This window comes from Dendropsophus ebraccatus, chromosome 2, assembly GCF_027789765.1.
Source record: "Dendropsophus ebraccatus isolate aDenEbr1 chromosome 2, aDenEbr1.pat, whole genome shotgun sequence".
Taxonomy (NCBI): Eukaryota; Metazoa; Chordata; class Amphibia; order Anura; family Hylidae; genus Dendropsophus; species Dendropsophus ebraccatus.
In genome coordinates, this window is record NC_091455.1 from 114,087,005 (window position 1) to 114,108,616 (window position 21,612).

Genomic DNA, 21,612 nt, shown 5'->3' on the forward strand with positions numbered 1-21,612 from the left:
GGTTACAGCTATAAAGAGATTACCTCCACAGTCCTGTCCCCTGATGTAAGCCCCAGCCTGAAGTGGATCTGTTATGATTTGGAAGGTGAGGGAGACTTCCTGGGTCAGAGTACAGGGCTGTAGACCCCGCTATGCAGACCATGCCCCTCCCCCACTTGCGCTCCCACCCAGGACAGGGAGCTCTTAAACCAAATCAATGCTCTTAAACCAAGTCACAATTTAGAAAAACTGTGAGCTCTTAAACCAAAACGCTCTTAAACCAAGTTACTCTTAAACCAAGGTACCACTGTATAGCTTTGTTTTACAGCATGATAACAACAACAAAACAAAAAAGACTATATATTGCAAACTCAGCAGAGATGGAAGAATGGGGTGGTGGTCAGGGGGTTAGGGCCTCTGCTGAGACCCCCTCATAATTACAGCAGACTAAATGCCGAAGCCTTTGGTTGCTGCTGAGTGAGTTAATTTATTTTTTTAACTTTACAGGTATCACAAGTTCATTTAATGCAGGTTTAATTAGCGTTAATTAGTACTATTTTGCCAGCTTTGAAAGCTGCATCTTACTAGTTAATTAGCCGGGCGCAGCGATTGCCCGTGGCAGCTAATATGTGCGGTCCCTGGCTGTAAATAACAGCCGCTCTGAGGAGAGGGCTGGCGCCGTGAGTATACTTGTCATGTGTTAAGGTGTTAAAGGGTGAATTAATTAAGTTAATTTACACAGCCCTTGCCATCCAGCTGCCCTTCATTGTGTTACTGCAACATGTCCGAACATATCCTCAGACTGTGTTCACACATGCATTCACATTGCGTTTTCATTGCGTCACTGCATCATTTTGTTCACACAGAGTTTTTGCAGTCTGTATTTTTCATCTGCTTTTTGCAAAAAATGGATGAATAAACAGATGTATTTATATGCATCCATTTCGATCTGTTTTTCATTGACTTACATTATAAAAAAAAGTATCAAAATGCATGTTTTTTTTTTGTATGCACAAAAACATGTGCAACCACGTGTGTGTGCACGATCAAAAAAGATGCATTTTGATCAGTTTTTTTATTATTTTTTTTATAACTAAAGTCAATGAAAAAATGGATCAAAACGGATGCACATAAATACATCTGTTTAAACAGACTGCAAAAATGCAGTGTGAACCCAGCCTTACTGCATCATTTCTTTGCAGTAATTATTTAATTTTCGTCCAGCCGACCTTCATTGCAGTACACAATGAAATTCTAATATGTGTGAATGCTGTAGCTAAAAAAGCTTTTCCCTCTGTCCAACCCTTTGTCAATACATATTTTTTATATAATAGGATCTTCCTCTGCGTCCTGTCAAGTGACCATATACACCACTAAATAGAAGTCATGAGTGAACAAGATTGTAGAATGGACTGTGATTGGTTGTGGTGGAGACAAAAATGTCTTATTTTTGTCTTAAGACAGATAGTAACCAATCCCAGCTCATTTTGAGAAACAAAAGTTAGCGTCACTGTCGCTAAAAATGTCGAAGCAAAGACATAGAAGAATTGGTCAGCGCCCGGAAAGATAGTAGAAGCTTCTTATAGTGGAGGTAACCGAGCACGAAGGTATTTCCCCTGGATGCCGGGGTATATACAGAAAGAAGAAGCCAGATTCCTTCAGCTCACGTTAAAAATTAATTCTTTTTATTTCCAAATTCATTAAAACAGTAGCCGACGCGTTTCGGACCTAACCAGGTCCTTAGTCATGGCATCTAAACAATGACATTCCAGACAAACATGATATTAGTGTATGTACATACAAGGTGGTTAAAAGATTTTACATAACATAACATAACATAACATGACAAGAGATTAGTAACAAAAAGACCTAGTTATAGAAAAATGCTGCTGAGTATATAGATCACGTAATTTGAGCCATGCTATGTTCTGTCTGCATAAGGAGCATTTATATTTAAACTAAATAATAAATAATAAATCGTGTATAAGCTCCATATATATTTATGTGCAGATCAACCATATATAAACCATATAATCAAAAACAGATAGATATCAGTAGCAAAGGCATGAAGTTAAATATCAAAAGAAAAAATCTATCCATATGTGAGGGCCATATATTTTTGGGTTAAGGTAGAACATGTATTATGAGCTGTGTATAGAATACTTCCACTGTGACCGAAATACTGAAAGAGTGGTATAAGATCAATGACTATATGTGTATGAGGATAAGACCAAAGAAAAAAACACATAAAAAGCAAGAATATCTGTTAGTATGTATGGTGGGGGGGGAAGATGGACACACACTATAAGAAAAACCCCCATAGGCTATTTGCCTAGAAAATTACCTTATGGTTATGTAATCATAGGGAGGAAGAGACAGTCGCTCCCATATTGGAAGGTTCTCCGAGAGACAGGAGGTCTCTGCAATAAATTATGTGATACAAGCATTCAATCAGAGTAAGATGACACCATGAGTATGGACAATCAGTATATTGCATGTAATCTCATTTGATGAAGGGAGAAATGTGTGAGATACCACTCACCCGTGGAAACGGGACAGCAGGGGTAGCCCAGAACACGCTGCACAAAGTTGCAGCGTCTAAGGCAGATTAATATGAGCCCTGTTATATGTGCGGCCGGACCGGAAGTGACGATAAACGTCACTTCCGGTTAATGGAACGCATGATGCGTGTCAACCGCGGATGCAGCTGTAAGGAAACAACAGCACTGCATCACATCCGGTAAATGAACCGCAGCGTGCGTGTCAATCAAAGGCAGAGCTGCAAGTAGGTATACTGGGAGTGGAATCCAGGAGGTACGATGCGTTCCACCCTGGAACGCATTGATAAAGGGAGGGGATATACATTGTGAACATGGTTCTAAGGCAAGAATGAAAAAAATGAAAAAATGCTAAAATGAGCCTAAGGAAAAAATAAATGAAAAAGAAAGGGAGGAAGAAGAGAGGAAGAGGAAAAAGGGGGAGAGAGGGGAGGGGGATCAGTGGCAAACAGGCAGTAAATTAATATAATGAATTGGTAAATAAACGCATAAATAAATAAATGAATGAAGAAAATATATATAGATGAAATGAGTATATCACATGATGAAGCGCATGAAGCAGTATGTTAAAGCATCATGTGTCATTAAACAAATCAGAAAAAGATTAGTAAAGAAACATAAGATCACTTCTGATATTAAGGCCAAGAGGTGATCGTGTCCCCAATCTGAAAATCCATTCAGCCTCCCTTTTTAAAATTGCTTTCCTCCAATCACCTCCTCTTTTTGGCTCCAGGACTCTGTCAATGGCAAAGCAGTTGAAAGAATTCAGACTGCCATTGTGAATGGTACAGAAATGCCTGGCAGCTCCAGATAGTTTTAAACCCTCATTTTTTATACTATGTACATGTTCTGCGATCCTGACCTTGAGTTTCCTAATCGAGCAGCCTACATATTGTAGGTTGCAATCTGTGCACTGTATAACATAAATGATGTGATCTGACTCGCAATTTAAATGCTGGTTGATATTGAAGGATTTTGTCATATCACTGGAGTGAAAGGTTTTGTGTGTCCCCGTGTATTTACACATACCACATCGTGGTTTACCACATGGAGCAAAACCTATCTTTTTATTGAATCTGAGACTTTTGGTATGCTTAATGCTGGTGAATAGACTTGGAGAGAGTAGACTACCAAGCGAGGGTCCTCTGCGTGAGACAAAATGACAGCCCTCGTCTAGGACACTCGCTAGGCCCTCATCTTGCCGTAGTATACCCAGATGTTTCTGAATGATGTTTTTAACTTTAGTAAATTCCTTGCTATAGGGGGTACAGAAATAGACTCCCTTGCTGAATCTGTTGTTGTAACTTCTTTTACTATCTTTGAGTAGGTCATCTCTAGACTTTTTCATCGCTATATTTCTAGCCCTATTTAAAATGAATGATGAATAGCCTCTGTCCCTCAGTCTTTGTTCTGTATTGTCAAGTTGGTGTTGTGTGGCTTCTGGGGTAGAGCACGCCCTAATTGATCTAATGAATTCACCCACTGGTATAGATTGTATTGTGTGCTTGGGGTGTTGACTAGTAGCATGTAGGACCGTATTGCCTGACGTTGGTTTTCTATACATGGCGGTATGTACTTTGCCAGTTATAGGATCACCTGAGAGTTCTATATCTAAAAAAGATATTGTATTGCGTGAAACCGCATGTGTAAAACGCAGGTTACATTCATTTGAGTTGAGCATCTCAACAAATGGTGGTATGGACGATACATCGCCCGACCACACAATAAGTATGTCGTCGATGTATCGTCCATACCACCCAATATCGGCCCTGAACATGTTCCGATCTGAGTACACAAATTCCTCCTCCCACCATGCCATTACAAGATTTGCTAGAGAAGGTGAGAATTTGGCACCCATCGGAGCACCTACAAGCTGTAGGTAAAAAATATCATCAAAGGAAAAAAAGTTGTGAGAAAGCAAATATTCAATCACTTCCAAAATAAACTCGCATAGGTCTGCCGTATATGAACTGTATTTGTACAGGTGATGTGCTACTGCCACTAAGGCGATGTTATGTGGTATCGAAGAATATAAAGCCGTGACATCACACGTTAGCCATGTATATTTGCCATGCCACTCAAATTTGTTAAAAATGCGGAGGACCTCTTTGCTGTCACGTATGTATCCAGGAACCCTGGCTACTAGGGGTTGTAAAAGAGAATCAACCCATGTACATAGGTTCTCATTAAGGGAGCCAATTCCTGCAATAATGGGCCTCAGTGGGGGAGGCAAAACACCTTTATGGACTTTAGGAAGTCCATGGAAGATGGGCATGATAGGATTATTGGGTACCAAGAACTTGGCTTCTTTGTCTGAAAAGAAGCCCTCATTGACACCATGATTCACAATATGGGAGCGACTGTCTCTTCCTCCCTATGATTACATAACCATAAGGTAATTTTCTAGGCAAATAGCCTATGGGGGTTTTTCTTATAGTGTGTGTCCATCTTCCCCCCCCACCATACATACTAACAGATATTCTTGCTTTTTATGTGTTTTTTTCTTTGGTCTTATCCTCATACACATATAGTCATTGATCTTATACCACTCTTTCAGTATTTCGGTCACAGTGGAAGTATTCTATACACAGCTCATAATACATGTTCTACCTTAACCCAAAAATATATGGCCCTCACATATGGATAGATTTTTTCTTTTGATATTTAACTTCATGCCTTTGCTACTGATATCTATCTGTTTTTGATTATATGGTTTATATATGGTTGATCTGCACATAAATATATATGGAGCTTATACACGATTTATTATTTATTATTTAGTTTAAATATAAATGCTCCTTATGCAGACAGAACATAGCATGGCTCAAATTACGTGATCTATATACTCAGCAGCATTTTTCTATAACTAGGTCTTTTTGTTACTAATCTCTTGTCATGTTATGTTATGTTATGTTATGTAAAATCTTTTAACCACCTTGTATGTACATACACTAATATCATGTTTGTCTGGAATGTCATTGTTTAGATGCCATGACTAAGGACCTGGTTAGGTCCGAAACGCGTCGGCTACTGTTTTAATGAATTTGGAAATAAAAAGAATTAATTTTTAACGTGAGCTGAAGGAATCTGGCTAAAAATGTCATCAATTATGACAAATGTTATTGACTGCAGTGGGTCTCACTACTGAGCTCTGCTGTAATCAAGAGATATCGATGGGAGAGAGTGCAGCAGCAGTAGTGCGATCCATTCCCCGGCTGTATCTCCTACTCGGCTAATTCCAGGAATGTAAAACTATGGGGCTACATTTTCAGAATTAGCAGCTGGCCTTGGAGTGCATGGTGCTGATCACAGCAGGTCTCAGCAGTGAGACCTGCTGCACTCAATAACCTTTATAGAACAAAGAAACGAAGCAGGAAGCAGCAACTCACCAACCAGTGCGGTTTATTCAAAGTATACGCTGTACATCAGCTCACAGGCAAGGCAATAACATCCTGAGTGTGTTCCACTGAGGCTACGGCCGTTTTACGCTTTCTGCGTTTCAGCTGGCCTCGTATTACGTAATGACGTGGTTCTGTGTGGGTTAAATACCCACCCCTTCCCCACGGATACATATGACAGCAATCCAGTCTTTGCGATCCACACTGGAGCATTGGGTCCCCTTGGACTGAATGTTCGTAACGATCTATCTGTATTTGTGTAATTGTATGTAGTTTGCAGTATTTAAGTTTTGGTGTACTGTCACTTTAATTGCACATACGTTGTTGCTGTCATATGTATCCATGGGGAAGGGGTGGGTATTTAACCCACGCAGAACCACGTCATTACGTAATACGAGGCCAGTTGAAGCGCAGAAAGCGTGAAACGGCCGTAGCCTCAGCGGAACACACTTAGGATGTTATTGCCTTGCCTGTGAGCTGATGTACAGCGTATACTTTGATTAAACCGCACTGGTTGGTGAGTTGCCGCTTCCTGCTTCGTTTCTTCGTTCTATGTCTAAGATGATCTTCATACAGAGCACCACCTGTTAAAGTGCACAGGACGCCACACATGCCAAGACTGCACACCACAGCCCTCTCCTTTGATTGCGCACACAAAAGGGACAGTGCCAAGCGCTTTACAGTTTCTACGTATTGCTATCAATAACCTTTATACAACCTCAATTCCAAAAGACTTGGGACACTAACAGATTGTGAATAAAAACTGAATGCAATGATGTAGAGGTGCCAACATCTAATATTTTATTCAGAATAGAACACAAATCACAGATCAAAAGTTTAAACTGAGAGAATGTATCTTTTTAAGTGAAAAGTATGTTGTTTCAAAATTTCACAGTGTCTACAAATCTCCAAAAAGTTGGGACCATGCCGTTTTTACCACTGTGTGGCATCCCCCCTTCTTCTGAAGGCCCTATTCCACGGGTCGTTTAGAGGAGCAATATCGTTCGTATTCGGCCGATATCGGCCGCTACGAACGATATTCGTCCCGTGGAATAGAGTGCAACGATCAGCCGACATCGTTCATGTCGGCTGATCGTTGCAGTCGCTTGTTTTTCAACATGTTGAAAAACAAGCGACTGATATAGCAGCGATCTGCTGCCGTCTCTCCGTTGAATAGGAGCATCGGCAGCAGACGCTGCTATATCCTATGGGCTGCCCGGACGATCAGCGATCCCCTGGGCAGCCCCCCCCCGCAGCTCCCCGCCGCCCCCTCCCGCACTCACCCGCTCGCTGCTGCCGCGTTGAATAGCGGCGTTAGTGAGCGGGGAACGAGGAGCAAACGAGCGCTAATAGCGCTCGTTTGCTCCTCCAAACGACTCGTGGAATAGGGGCATTACAACATTCAACAGAACTCTGGGGACAGAGGAGACCGTTTTCTCAAGTTCAGAAATAGGAATGCTCTCCCATTCATGTCTAATACAGGCCTCTAACTGATCAATCATCTTCGGCCTTCTTTGCCGCACTTTCCTCTTTATGATGCGCCAAATGTTCTCTATAGGTGAAAGATCTGGACTGCAGGCTGGGCATTTCAGTACCTGGATCCTTCTCCTGTGTAGCCATGATGTTGTAATTGCTGCAGCATATGGTCTGGCATTATTTTGTTGAAAAATGCCGGGTCTTCCCTGAAAGAGATGACGTCTAAATGGGAGCATATGTTGTTCTAGATCCTGAACATTGCTCTCTGCAATAATGGTGCCTTTCCAGACATGCAATCTGCCCATGCCACAAGCACTCATGCAACCCCATACCATCAGTGATGCAGATTTCTGGAGCATTGATAACAACTTGGGTTGTCCTTGTCCTCTCTGGTCCAGATGACATGAGGTCCCACTGTTCCATAAAGAGCTTCAAATCGTGACTCATCTGACCACAGAACAGTTTTAAATTTTACCACACTCCATTTCAAATGACCCCTTGCCCAGTGCAAACAGCTGAGCTTGTGGAGCTTGCTTAGAAATTGCTTCCTCTTTGCACTGTAGAGTTTCAGCTGGCAACAGCGGATGGCACGGTGGATTGTGTTCGCTGACAATGCTTTCTGGAAGTATTCCTAAACCCATTCTGTTATTTCCTTGACAGTGGCATTCCTGTTTGAGGTGCAGTGATGTTTAAGGGCCCAGAGATCACAAGCATTCAGTAGAGTTTCACGGCCTTGACCCTTACACACAGCGATTGTTTCAGATTCTCTAAATGTTTTGATGAAGATATGTATGGTTGATGATGATAAATTGAAATTCTTTGCTATTTTACGCTGGGTAACACCACCCTGATATTGCCTCACTATCTTTTTGCGCAACAATGGTGGAATTAGTGATCCTCTTACCATCTTGGCTTCAGAGAGACACTGACACTCTGAGGAGCTCTTTTTATATTCACCTAATTAGTGTTGATTGGTCTTCCAGCTGTTTGTTATATGCTCAATGTCATTTTTCCAGCCACTTCTTACTACTTCTCCCAACTTTTTGGGGATTTGTAGACAGTGTGAGATTTTGAAACAACATATTTTTCATTTAAAATGATACATTCTCTCAGTTTAAACTTTTGATCTGTGAGTTGTGTTCTCTTCTCCATTGCATTCAGTTTTTATTAACAATTTGTTTAGTATCCCAACTTTTTTGGAATTGAGGTTATACTTGCCTTTTGATATGCATAAACAGTGCAGGTATGTGTAAGGTAAGGTATGTGTAAACCAGAGATAGATAACCCGTATCCCATCTTGTATAAACTGTACAGATTATTTAGGACAACTAGGGAGGGAATTTTGTTTGTGGCCATTGGATTGAGTACGCCTTCTAATGATTCTGGCACCTTGGCAGCTGCCACACATAGATCTCTATGAGGGCTGCCAGCTAGTGTAGACTAATTTACTCGGTTTACTAGTATAAGCTATAATTCCAGGTTGTGGAGGACCCTGAGTAGTAGTCAAAAGCCAATAAACCACGTCAATCTTTTAACACCACAAAAAAGAAAATCCAATGAAGGATCAAAAAGATGCAAGACAATCACAAATGAATATTATCATAATCTTTATTTAAATAATTCATATTTTGTAAAATTCATTAAAATGAAGAGAGTGAAACAGACCCAAAACACATGGGAAAACAAACAATGAGGGGACATGTAAATATACTTTATAGGATCATATATTGCACGTGCATACAAAGTGCTAAATAAATAAGTGATAAATAGAATTGAATACAGGCAGCCTCCACTAGATGGCAAACTAAAATAAATGTAAATAACAATAAATGAAGTATATATACGCAGGCAAAGCCTTGGGAAATACCGAGGATACTGAGTAAGTACCACACGCAAGGTGAAGTCACCAGAACATATTAAATAATTATGGGCCGAGGAGGATGCCTATATTCAATCGAGTCCCACTCACCTACTCACCCTACGCGCGTTTCGCGTGGCTTTATCAAGGGACTTCAAGGTGACTTCACCTTGCGTGTGGTACTTACTCAGTATCCTCGGTATTTCCCAAGGCTTTGCCTGGGTATATATACTTCATTTATTGTTATTTACATTTATTTTAGTTTGCCATCTAGTGGAGGCTGCCTGTATTCAATTCTATTTATTCTCATTAGCACTTTGTATGCACGTGCAATATATGATCCTATAAAGTATATTTACATGTCCCCTCATTGTTTGTTTTCCCATGTGTTTTGGGTCTGTTTCACTCCCTTCATTTTAATGAATTTTACAAAATATGAATTATTTAAATAAAGATTATGATAATATTCATTTGTGATTGTCCTGCATCTTTTTGATCCTTCATTGGATTTTCTTTTTTATGGTGTTTGAAGTTATTGGTGCATTGAGGACTATTTACCTTGGGCATCTTTTTATTTGTCTGTATCACGTAAATATTTTCTTTTATCTATTATCTTTCATGTAGTTCTTGTAAAGTGCAATGTTATTGCTGTATTTTGTTGGTCTACTTTTCATTGTCCCTGCTAGCCAGAATCCTGCTCCACACTGACGAGGGGTAAATACCCTGAAACAGCTGTCTGTGGATGGATGCCTAGCTTTGGTAAACCATTGTCATGTTGAAATACTTGCAACAGAGTTAGTCTTTGATGCAAAAGAGGCCACCCTGTTGTTTCCCTATTTATGTTCCAATACTCACAACCAAGTGGGACTTAAGGGGCTACATATCATGTTGGTTTGGTGATCTCCCCACTGGGAGCCCCCCCCCCCCCCCGTGTTTTGAGACTCGCAAACGGGGCTCCATGGGCCCTCTTTTTGCAACACATGATATGACAAACATTTTCATCATACTTTTGACACATAACATTGTAAACATCACTGTAAAAGGTGTCAGTACATGCAGACAGCAGGACAGAGGAGATACACCATGCTTCTGTAGCTGCATGATGCTAGCAAACGCAGAATGTTGTTCTGGCGCCAGGGTTAAACATACAAGATGTGAACAGTCTTAAGAGGTAGATCATAAGTAACTTCTAAGAAAATGTTTTCCACTCATAAATTATAAAAATGGCTAAGTACCTCAAGGTACAGATGCCTAAACAGTTCCCCTTTTATGTCACTAACTCATGTACCTTTCAGATTCTGCATTGTACGAACATACAAGTTAGCATTGTTATTGTATATTGTGGAATTTGTCTATATGATAAATGTAATGGCGTTGCTCTTGTGCTAAGCATAAATACAACTGAGACACAAGTAAATAATTTACTATTCTTGTCTTTCTGAGATCTTGAAGTAACATAACTATTTATACAATGGCTGGGAATGGAGTTACACAATTAGCAAATTTAGGTTTGAGAAAATAACAGGAGGGAAATTTGAGTGGAACGTATTTAGAGACGGGCCCATGTGTGATGAATGATGTTGTCTTTAGTGCCTATGCCTTTTCGTGGAGTATTAATGATTACTGATGAGTGCTAGAGATGTGTGATTTATAGCTGTGTTTTATATTATAACAGCATCAATGTAAAAAATGTAACGCTTCCTAAGGCAGCCAAGTTAAGGAATAGCTATCGTGACTTTTTTCTGTCTGCAATGTAATATTATACTGTCTCTTCTTATACTGTATGCTAGTCCCAAAGGATTTCTTCGAACCTTCCTGTTACACACAACTAAAGATAATTGAAATAATATGCCACATGGTAAAAGAAAACATGATCTAACATTGTGCAACAGTGGTACGAGGTATTGTATTGAAATAAGAGGCATTTATCAATTGTCAGGGAAATAAATGGAATTAGATGTTCTATTAATGTGAACACACTTGATTGGAGGAGCTACAATACGTGGTAGACATGCAAAAGGAACTGGAAAAATTACCGTACAGGATATTTTATAAGCAAAATTAAAAGGGAAGTGTTTGTCAGCTTGTATCCAGGATCTCCTGAATCCCCTTTCTTTACAGCTGCACTTGTCTGCCTGGCAAAATCTGAAAACTGGCCTGTGTTTGGATTGGCAGATACCCTGTTAATTTCAATGGCCTGAACATAGCTAGTGAGTTTTGTCTCAGACTGAAAAGTGGAATTTTCAGCACTTTTTTTGTCCAAGCTAAAACTCGTGCCCTACAAGTATAACTATACTAATTGAGAGGGGAATACCTCTTTAAGCTTAACAGTTTTACTGCATTTTATTACATAGTTACATAGACTCTATTTTCAACTTTATTACCTATCAGTCTACAGCAGGGGTACTCAACAACTTTTGTGAAGGTCCACTTACCGGGGTCTATTGTCAGGTAAAGGTCCGAGCTGAACTTCAGTAGTAAACTTGTTGTTTTTATAACTTTTCACAAATGTTGTTGAACTATTTACATACAGAATTGATGCTTATTAGTGGGAAAACTGGCATTTTTCTCTTACTAGCCCTTTGATATTAGGTACAAAGGGGGTGACTGCCCCAGTAGTATATAGCCCCCCTTTTTGCTCCCCCAGTAGTATATAGGCCCCTGTGCACTCCCCCAGTAGTATATAGCCCCCCTGTGCACTCCCCCAGTAGTATATAGCCCCTCTGTGCGCTCCCCCAGTAGCATATAGCCCCTCTGTGCGCTCCCCCAGTACTATATATCCCCCTGTGCGCTCCCCCAGTACTATATAGCCCCCTGTGCACTCCTCCAGTAGTATATAGCCCCCCTGTGCACCCCCCAGTAGAATATAGCCCCCGTGTGCACTTCCCAGTAGTATATAGCCCCCTATGTGCTTCCCAGTAATATATAGCCCTCCTGTGCACTCCCTACATTGTGCTCCCCAGTAGTATGTAACCCTCCTGTGCGCTCCTTCAGTAGTATATAGACCCCCTGCTTTGTGCTCCCCAGTAGTATATAGCCCCCTTGTGCTCCCCCTCCCATATAGCATAGAACATTAAAAAAAACAAAAAAACACTTATACTCACCTGGGTCCTGGCGTCTTCTCCTTTCTTCCCCTCTTGTGGCCGCACTGCAGTGGTCACAAGAGGCGCTCTCCTCTTGTCCTGGCACTGGTGCTCCAGTGACATCACTCGAGTGCCGGCACCAAAAACAGAGAACGGCCTCCTGTGAACGCTGCAGCCACAAGAGTGACTGAAAGGGAGGGAGCCAATGGCCAATGACTATGAGCGCTTGTTACGAGCACTCAGTTACTGTGCAGAGTGCAGCTCAGTATACAGGTATACTGAGCTGCAGCAGGGCTCCGGACAGCTGGACGCAAGTCCCCCAGTTAACGACCCCTGACCTACAGTATAACTCTAATGTGTTGATCCAAAGGAAGGCAAAAGCCCTCATAAAATGCCAATTGCCCCATCTCAGGGAGAAAAATTGCTTCCTCAGGATATAAATTCCTGAATCAATGTCCTATTACATGTAATCTAATGCTTGTAACGTGTAATATTAGGAATAAGTGTCTGTCTTACACAGTACTTAATTCATGGGATACATTCCTTCTGGGCCTCGTGACATGGATTTTAATGTTTTCATGGTGCCACCTTGATTCCTATTCTGTTAGGCAGGTGAAATTTATAGGAGGATTTACATCATACATAGTTATGTCATCTATTATAGGATTCTCCTCCGTACAGTAGAGAATAATGTATTTAGTAGATTGGCCTTTTCCTCATCCCCCTCCACCATTACATCCATTTTTTTTTTGAGGGGGACCAACATTTTCAATTTTAAGTTTTGTACTATTTATATAATTGATTCTATTTACTTTCTGTGGCAATCCTTTTTATTGCAATTTTTGCTTCTTTTATTAGTTTTTTACACAATTTATTCTTCTGCCTATTATTTTCAAAACCTCTCCACTATCTTTTTTGTTTTAGTAGTCTGACTGCTTATTTTTATCATTTGTTGCATTCATTTATCTCATACATCTACTACATTTATTCCCATAGGGGAATTGTTGTTCACAAGATCTACCTAAGATGTTTTTTTTTAAATGTCCCATTTCTCATGTGTACGTTTACTTCTCAGGGCATTGTCCCAGTCTGTAGCAAAGATTTTATTTTTTGGAAATTAGCCTTCCTGAAGTTTAATGTTTTTGTTGCTCCTCTAATAAGCATTTTTATTAACTTTTTAACAGTTGCATTAAAAATGAGAAAATTCTTAATCTGGCTATAGAGCCTCTAACTCTGAAGCTCCAAGAGGTAGGAGATTTGAGACATTAAGATAGGGCAAGAGGAACTACATATTAATATTAATATTAATGATACGCAATCTTGTTTGAATCGTTAAAAATCGCTCCGTGTAATAGGACCCTTAGGCTATGTTCCCACAGTGTCTCTTCTGTAGCTTCCTCTGTGCTTATCCCCGGGTCCCGCGCACTGCAGCTTCAGAGCGGCCTGTCTCAGCTGGCAGGCCGCTCAGCCAATCACAGGCCGGGACCGCTGCGGCCAGTGATTGGCTGAGCTGCCTCTCAGCTGAGACAGGCCTCTCTGAAGCTGGAGCGCGCGGACCCAGAGAGAAGCACAGAGGAAGAGGAGCCCTGCCACCTGGACAGGTATTGTATACAGTTTAAACAAGGGCTGCAAGGACATCGGTAACGTTGTCCCTGCAGCCCTTGTTAAACGATTATTGGGCCTTTAATAGGCTCAGTAAACGAGCGCCGATCTAGCAGAACGGCGCTCATTTACTGGTATTATTAGGTCCCCATCGGCCCGTGTAATAGCACCCTTAGAATAGTCTTCTGTTAAGGCAGGGCTGTGGAGTCAGTAAGCCGCAGCTCCGACTCCGACTCCTGAATTCTATCAGGACCGACTCCCAACTCCGACTCCCAACTCCGACTCCTGCTCCTTCATAAATGGCCAGTCATATACCAGGGAAGTTATTTATCACACTGGCTCAGCAGCTTCTCCCTAATGTCCTACATGGTCCTGGGACAACTTCTGAGGGAATAAAGCAGATATAAAGCAGATTCTCCTGTGTGTGCAGTGGATGCAGCCAGTCTCCAGCCTCCATGTCCTGAACTACTCACAACTAGACAACTAGACCTGCTGACAGTCTTCTATGTTTCTAACTAAATATTCACCATACTTAAAGAAACACTGCTAACAATGCCAGATACCTGTAATATAGAGGTCAGTCATAGTGATATACAGAGGGTCACACATAGTGATATAGAGAGGGGTCACACATAGTGATATAGAGAGGGGTCACACATAGTCATATAGAGAGGGGTCACACATAGTCATATAGAGAGGGGTCACACAAAGTCATATAGAGAGGGGTCACACATAGTGATATAGAGAGGGGTCACACATAGTGATATAGAGAGGGGTCACACAGTGATATAGAAGGTCACTGTGGGGGCACACACACACACACACATCCTACTGCAGCCATAGCATACACACACACACACACAGCCTGCTGCAGCCATAGCACACACACACACAGCTTCCTGCAGCCATAGCGCACACCACACACACACACACACACACACACACATTTGGCTTGCTGCAACCATAGCACACATACACACAGCCTGCTGCAGCCATAGTGCACACACACAGCTTGCTGCAACCATAGCACACATACACACAGCCTGCTGCAGCCATAGCACACACACACACACACACACAGCCTGCTGCAGCTATAGCATACACACACAGCCTTCTGCAGTCATAGCACACACACAGCCTACTGCAGCCATGGCGCGCACGCACACACACACACACACACACACACACACACACACTCACACACAGCTGGAGCTATAGAACACTGAAGAAAAACACACAATCTTCTCCCAGAGAGAAAACACCAAACTGAGGACAGAGGTTACTGTTACACAGTACACTCCTACTCCTCTATATTACACAGGACATCTCCATATTACACTGCTGCTTATATACAATCATCCAGCATCCAGGAAGAGAACAGCACAGATCTCCCCCCCCCCCCCCCACTTAATGGACTCTTCGAGCTCAGAAACAAACTGCCAAATAGTGACCGACAACTTTTTCATGACCACCCTTATGTAATAGGGCCAGTGTCCTATTAGAAATGTTGCTCATAATATATATTTATGAGAAAAACTTGTAAAATTCATATCAAAATTCAATTCTACATTCTAAAGATTTTTTTAAAAGATTTCTAAAGATTTTTTTGAAGCTGGAGTCAGTACATTTTTTTCCCGACTCCAGCCAAAACTAGCTCAGACTCCGACTCCACAGCCCTGTGTTTAGGGACACTATAAAGGCCTGGCAGCACAGTAGAAAGTTGTCAGGACTACCTTGTCTTGTAAGCCAACATATGGATTTTTGGCACCATCCAGAATTTACTCAAGGTTATCGGAATAGTCAGGTTATCAAGTCCATAGCTTTTTATCCCGTAGTCACCTAGGTCACCACGTCTACCTTCACTCACACTGTCTTTTCTATACACTACCTTACGTAATTCAGTTAGTAAAGGCCGTATTACATAGCGATTATCATTAAAAGATTTGCTATAATCGTTCACTAGCGATAACTAGCTATTTTTTAGCGAACAATTCTGAGGTTATTACATTCACTGGTTAATGTTATGAATGATCGTTTTTACATCATTATATGCTGGCTAATCGTTCCTCAGGACAGCCCACACAACATGTTTTATCGGCAAATGACTTATTACACGAACAAATATGCGTACAATCGGCGAACTACCTACAATAATTTTTCAACATGTTGAAAGACCAAAGTGAACCATTTTTCATTCATTCGATGGGTGTTATTACATGGACAGATAATAGTTCATTTTGATCGTTTTAGCGAATTTTTAAACGATTATCATTCCGTGTAATAGGGGCTCAGTCAATGTTTAAGTACTGGGAGGATAAACTTCCCCTTTGGAGCCAGAAGATCAGATTCTGAAAGGGTGGAGCACAATTAGGAAAGCAATTATAAATGAGCAATGGAGGGAGACCCAATTCTGCATTATCCATCATGCCACATATGGGTTTAGTTTCCCCAGGACGGATTTGCACTCTGATAGATTAGATGCTTGTCAAAATTGCCAGGAATATGGTACGGATCTTTATCATTGCCTGTATTCTATGTTCACACTGCTTATGAGTCCGGCCGTAGTGCGAAGCGCGAATATACGCACGTAGTTTTGAGGTTGATGCGTTCGCTTGAAAGTATACGATATACAGCCGCACAGTGCACACTACGTATGAGCTTACGGCCGGATCGTATGCGGCGCCGTGAAAAATGAACAAGGCCATTGTTTGAGGACGGAAATGTTCCAACTCACGGGCGTGGATTTCCATGCGGTCCCGTACAGAGTACTTATTTCAGCCAAATTGAACTTGATTTTTCGATCCAAAAGGTTCTGTGAGTTTTATTGGGCTGGGCGAAGATTTCCAAGTAAATGACCTGCCTCAGATCGCTTCGAATCAAGCTAGGGAAGCATAACTGTACTACGGGCGTATGTTCGCAGTTCATACGCATCCGGCCGCATGTCGATTTTTCCCACGCCCGTAGTTTCAGCCGCACATGTACGGCGGCATACGAAATGCGGCCGGACTCATACGCAGTGTGAACATAGCCTTATATTGGTAGCAAAACGCTGTATTATCTTAAGATGGATAAATTAGAGGCAGAACCTGCCAGAGGGAAGAGGGCAAAGACCTTTTTAAAAAATTTAGAAAGGTTTCTGGTGTCCTTTTTAGAACTCTCTGAAATCTGTGATGTGGTGTCTTTTGAGCCTTTACGTTTACCTGATTGACTACGTATAACAAGTAGGTTTTTGTAGACTTCATGGAGAGGGTGGCCTTACTTCAGAGAGTCGGGGGGAGTTAGATATGTTTATTTGTTAGCACTTGTTGATGTATTTACAGTATCATATCTGATCTTTTGTATTTAAGACACAATGTATGGATTACTCGTTTTCTTCTGTTCTCATGCACTCGAGAGTGCAGGCATGTGTAATTCTGAATATTAAATACAAATGAAGTTTGAAAAATTTTTTTTACAAAACTCTCCCAAAAATGTCACTTTTTTATTGTAGATTTTAAATATATGTCTGATGTTATTTCTGTATTTAACCCCTGAGTGACAGAACTAATTTTAGTTTTTAAAAGTGTAAGAATAATTAATTAATTAATCGGTCATAACTTTTTCCTATGGCTATGGGGCAATTTGAAGTTTTTATAGGAACTATTTTTGGAAGCATATGCTACACCTTATACTGATTACAGCCATAGCAGCCCTAGGAGCCTTTGTTAGTCTCCAACTTGCCATGGCAACCATCGGTATACAGCAACTTCTATTGCTGTATGCTGATGGTCACTGGGAGAGCGCCCTCCTCAGTCAGATCCTTCCATTCACTTTAACCCTTTGCATGCCCAGATGTTAGTCTCAGCAGCATTAGGCACTATTACCTAGATGACCCCCCCCCCCCATCTATACCATCTGTCCCTGCTATTGCTTGAAGTTAGGATCAGAATTGCTCCCTCTCTTGTTTGTTCCTGCACCAATTGGGAAAGATAACATTAAGACATTTGGATACATACTCCTCTTCCATCATTATCAGTTCTAATTCCTCAGCTTTATCATTGAAGCTTCTGACATTTGGTTAAATACAATCTCCTTTCCTACTATCACTAGTTACTATTCTATCCCCTCCCACCACTTCAGCCCCCCATTCATAGCTTAGTTCAGTTTTCCATGTACTTGGTCTTCACCTTTTTTTTTTTTTTTTTTTTTTTAATTCTTAACTTTTTACCGCAATCATGTCAATCAGGGTACAACACGATCCCACCACAAATGCTGGTGAGGGATACAACTGATAAGATGGACATAATTTCCCAAACTGACATTCAAAAAGACACATGTATATAACCGGCTATTATACTTCTCAGTAAGCATCCGGGTAGCATCCCACACCCTGTCTAACCATTTTCACATTTTCCAGTGTAAAGAGAATAAGAACATAGAAGAGAAAGATGAAGGTAAAAGAACTGGGATGGTGTGAGACACCCTCAGGGCGGTGAAGAAAAAGGTGAATAGGCGGACGGGAAAGGACAAGCAGGTTGGGAAAAGAGAAGATACAGGATAGTGTGTGTCCCAAACTCAGCAATCGAAACCATCATGTGTAACCTTCATCACGGGCAGTAACTGACCTCAGCAGGTCTTTGTATTCATCCGTTTCTTGGAATTGTATCCATGGCGACCAAGTGGTCGATCGGACCTCCAAAGTGAGATCTTCCATTTGCATTAAATCATTCACCTTAGAGACCCATAGTGAAAGTGTCGGAGAAGAACGTTGTTTCCAGCAAATCAGTATACATACCCTGGCTGCCATAACCAGAAAACTCAGCAAGGAGTGTCTGTATGCGTCTTGAGTGATCTTGCAGTGAGGAAGAAGTAAAAAAGACGGGCCCAGACGGGACAGATCGGTGATTTGTTTGATCACCCTGGTCACTTCTGACCAAAAGTGTTGAAGTCACGAGCATTCCCAAAACACATGTCACACCTCCAACAAGTGGGATCCACATGAGGAATAAGCTAATGGAATCGGGAAGTAACCCTGTACCAGCACGACAGGAGTTTGTATTTGCCTTCTTGGAATTTGGAACAGAAGGATGACTTATGTGTTAGATAATAGATCCTAGATTTCTGAGTCTCTGTAAGAGTGATCCCTAGATCAGATTCCCATTTCGAAACAAATATGGGTGGGGTTCTTCTGGAGTTACCTAGAACAATTGGTAGGTTAGTGAGAGGGTATGTCGTAAAGGCTCTCAAGTTGGGTAAGCGCACTCTCAAATTGCGTAGGAGGAGGTAAGGAAGTCAGGTAGTATTGCAGCTGAGCTACTTTCCATGCACCTAAAGGGCCAGGTTCTGTTGTGTCCTGTAAAGTTTCTGCAGAGAGCCATTGTTGATCCCTAATGAAGTGCTTCGCCCTAAAACGTCTTCACCTTTATATTGTGGTTTGCTTTTTTGCATCTGACTATTCTAATCTGAATATTATATTAGCTGACTGAAATTGAACTTTAATAGTTAATCATAATTCGAACCTTTACCATAACATTGTAAGGTATCAATGTAAAATGGGTGAATAAAGAAAAAAAATGAACCACTAAAGTAATAAATTCAATATCATAATGAGTTTATTACTATAGTTGTTTGTCTTGCCTGTCTTATTGGTGTTGTATTTATTGACAAAGCCCCCCTCATTTTTTTGTTAGCTGTAATATACATAAAATGTACCTTGCAGTTTTATATATAATTCAATCTTACGGTTTTGTCCATTTGGTGGTACTCTGTATGCTATTTCTAGGTTATTGAAGAAAAATCACATGCTAGGGTCTATTCCTAAAACAATGGATGTATGTTAGAAAATTTGGATAAACTGAATTAAAAATGTAGGTACAAAAGTCATTCTATCTGCTGTATTTGCCAGCCACCCATTCTAAGGCATGCTACAGTATATCACTTTACATTTTGTAGAATGGATACCCCATGATTGACAACCACTTTTATGGGAAAAATTGAATAAAACTAATTTTCCCGTTTTCTTTGAAAAATGATATATTTGTAGCATTTAGGAAGGAGGCCTGCAAGTAAGAGTTCATGCTATTTAAGTGTTTCCGGCTTTCTTGGGCTTGGAGGAAACACCTGCTCCACACAGTTATATTGTACAGAGAACAGGAGATAGAGGACATTCCATATTTTCCTATATCCACTGTAGCCTGTAATTGGAAATCTTATGTAGGTAGTAGAGGTAACACAGCTTCAATGAGTATAGGAAACCTGGTATTATATATGTCAACAAAACTAATGAGCATCATATAACCATTGGGTTTATGTTGCCTCAGCCACAGACAGCTTTAAAGGGTACCAATCACCTCAAAAATGCATATAAAGCTAAGTACATGTGCTGTTAGACCACAGAGCATACTTCCCACACATGTTTTCATAGCCTCCTTGACCCCCCCCCCCCCCCCCGTGTAAGCCACAAAGTCACTTTATAAAACTGGCGCCCTGTATGCAAATTACCTGAGGTAGTCATCGGGGCGGTGTGCGGATAGCAGGTAGTCACGGTCTGCTGGGCGTCTCCTATCGTCCTGGGCGTTCTTCCGCTTTAATCACGCCCCTATGGGCGTGATTCAAATTGGCCAGTAGCTTTGACGTCACTCGAGAGCGCGCCGTGCTGTGGTACCGCGCCTGTGCAGAATAGCCTCGAACTCAGTGTCAGCCAGAGTTCGAGGCTATTCTGCACAGGCGCAGTACCGCCGGAATGGAAGTGGCGGTACTGCGCATGCGCGGCGGCGTCACAGCGTAGGCGCGCCGACTTCGGCCACGACGCACTCCCGAGTGACGTCACAGCTACTGTGCAATTTGAATCACGCCCACAGAGGCGTGATTAAAGCGGAGGAACGCCCAGGACGATAGGAGACGCCCAGCAGACCGTGACTACCTGCTATCCGCACACCGCCCCGATGACTACCTCAGGTAATTTGCATACAGGGCGCCAGTTTTATAAAGTGAGTTTGCGGCTTACACGGGGGAGGCAAGGAGGCTATGAAAACATGTGTGGGAAGTATGCTCTGTGGTCTAACAGCACATGTACTTAGCTTTATATGCATTTTTGAGGTGATTGGTTCCCTTTAAACACTAACAGACTCCCCCTGTACAATGGTACATGATTCCTTCTGAAAAATACGTGAACAGATAAGGAAAAAAAAGCTGTATTTTGGAAAAGCAGGTGGTAAATAACAAGTATGTTCATTATTTATGCGGTCCTAATCAATTACGGTGTTCTATCTATATCATAAAAATGAAAGTCTGTCTGTCTGTCTGTCCGTCTGTCCCATATAGACTTCCAAACGCCTGAACCGTTTGACCCCAAATTTCGCACACAGATACATTGGGTGCCCGGGAAGGTTTAAGCGAAGGTCCCGTCCCCGCCAGATGTACAGCAGAGGAGGTGGAGGGGGAAGAGCGGCGCCCCATAGAGATGAATGGGAAAATCTCCTCACTGCAAACACAGGAGATATAATTAGCTGCAGCTGCCCAGACAAAACGGCAGTTGGGAGCCTTAGCAACCAATAGGATTACTGCTTTCATTTTCACAGGGAGTTGTGGTTGTTAGGGAAGCTGCCTCACAACATCCACAGTAATAACTGGTAGACCCCTTACTCCATCTATACAGTACATGTATACAGGACCCCCTA

General features: G+C 41.6%; 1 protein-coding gene across 1 annotated transcript in view; it reads left to right on the forward strand.

Annotated features, from left to right (window-relative positions):
* Positions 1-21,612, forward strand: part of FBXL7 (F-box and leucine rich repeat protein 7) — a 193,196-nt gene that overhangs the window by 34,806 nt on the left and 136,778 nt on the right. The window lies entirely within an intron of this gene.